Source organism: Sinocyclocheilus grahami, unplaced genomic scaffold (assembly GCF_001515645.1).
Source record: "Sinocyclocheilus grahami isolate Dianchi unplaced genomic scaffold, SAMN03320097.WGS_v1.1 scaffold6045.1, whole genome shotgun sequence".
NCBI classification, from domain to species: domain Eukaryota; kingdom Metazoa; phylum Chordata; class Actinopteri; order Cypriniformes; family Cyprinidae; genus Sinocyclocheilus; species Sinocyclocheilus grahami.
Genome location: NW_015510572.1, coordinates 18,534 through 20,330, shown reverse-complemented (window position 1 = coordinate 20,330; position 1,797 = coordinate 18,534). Strand labels below are relative to the sequence as shown.

General features: G+C 36.2%; 1 long non-coding RNA gene across 2 annotated transcripts in view; it reads left to right on the top strand.

Annotated features, from left to right (window-relative positions):
- The first annotated feature begins 142 nt into the window (after nt 1-142).
- Nucleotides 143-1,797, top strand: part of LOC107577433 (uncharacterized) — a 3,727-nt gene continuing 2,072 nt past the window's right edge. For both annotated transcript variants that reach the window (XR_001608199.1, XR_001608200.1), the window contains exon 1: nt 143-311. This is a non-coding gene — a long non-coding RNA (uncharacterized lncRNA). The remainder of the gene's footprint in view (nt 312-1,797) is intronic.

Genomic DNA, 1,797 nt, shown 5'->3' with positions numbered 1-1,797 from the left:
AAAAATGTATTTTAACTTGAGTTAATCTATGTGATGAACTGTCAGTACCTCTATATGACTTATCGATTTGTTGGCATATGCTTCAAGAAACAGTCCTACGTCATACCCAAATTATATAAATACAAAATAATAATTTTCACTGTTTCTGTCCTTCAGCTGTCTGTACCAAGTTCTCTGAACCTGCTGCCTGGTCAGATTCACATGATGAAGGAAATGATAGAGAAAGAGAAAATAAGGCAGCGGCTTCTTTCATCTCCTCCTCCATCCTCGGCTTCTGACAATTATGTTACTGTACAGTCAGACATGCCTTCGTAAGTTAAAACCACTTGCTTTATGAATGATAACATAACATCAAAGTTTAAAGGTGATGTGCGTAATATTTTTGATGTTTGATGTTTAAGTACTTTCTCCTGGCTTAATAAGAAGGGACGACAAACTCAACTCAATGGATTGGGTGGGACACAATTATCAGTTTGGCAGAGCTATGGCAGATAGGGAGGATGTGGGAAAACTCTCAGGATTTTTGACTGCGATACAGAAATTACACACTTAACCTTTAATAATGTATTGTTTTGTCAGTCACGACATTTACATGCACTCATACAGATGTCATTTAGCTTTTCCTTATGCCGTTTCGTAATAATAATAAACTTTATTTTTATATAGCTCCTTTAATGCAGCTTCTCGAGGAACTTTACATAATAAAACAAACAGATAAAAACACAACACATGCAGAACAAAACAAATGAAAAGAACAGACTAGAATATAAAATTTAAGATAATCAAGAAAAAGCTAACCTAAAAAAATAGTTTTTAAGTAAGATTTAAAAGTACTTAGATTCTGTGCATCTCTGATATAAGAAGGGAGTGCATTCATAAGTCTAGGAGCGTAGGGTGAGAAAGCCCTGTCCCCTACAGATCGCAAACGTGTCTGTGGAACAGCCAGTAAACCAGCTTGTGAGGAGTGGAAATGACGCTTGGGTGTATATAAAATTAAAAGTGCAGACAAATACTAAGGGGCCAGACCATGTAGTGCCTTATGTGAGCATTAGGATTTTAAAATCAACTCAGAACCTGACCGGAAGCCAGTGCAAGGACTTTAGAATTGGAGCAATGTGTTCTCCTGACTCCAGTCAAGATCCTTGCAGCAGAATTTTGCACACATTGCAATTTGTTGAATGTAGTTTTAGGAACCCCTGCAAGAAGTGCATTACAGTAGTCAATTCGGGAAAATACAAAAGTATTAATAAGCCTTTCAGTCACAGATAGGAAAACATAGGGCGGAATCTAGCAATATTTCTGAAATGAAAATGGATTTCTTAACAGTGTATTTCATATGTTGGTCAAAAGACAGACTCGAGTCAAATATAACTCCTAATTTTTTTTAAATTGAGATTGTAACGCCAAAACAGAGCCATTTGCATTTAAAATAAGTAAGCCAGCTTTACAGAGCTTATGAGAAGTGCCAATAAGCAAGACCTCTTTTTTTATTATTAAGACACAAAAAGTTTTGAGATATCCATGCTTTTCTCAAAAATACAATGTGATAAGAAAGGAATATCCATGTTTTGACCAGGCTTAGAGTGAATATAAATCTGAGTGTTGTCTGCATAAAAATGATAATTAAGCCCAAGTGATCTTAAAAGTAGAAGCAAAAAAAGTAAGGAGCCTAAAATTGAACCCTGAGGAGCACCCATAGGGACAGAGTTGACCTAAGATCGCTCATACAGACAAACTGTCGACGATCAGAGAGATATGATCTAAACCAGGATAAAGGGGTCTCAGAAACACCAAAGA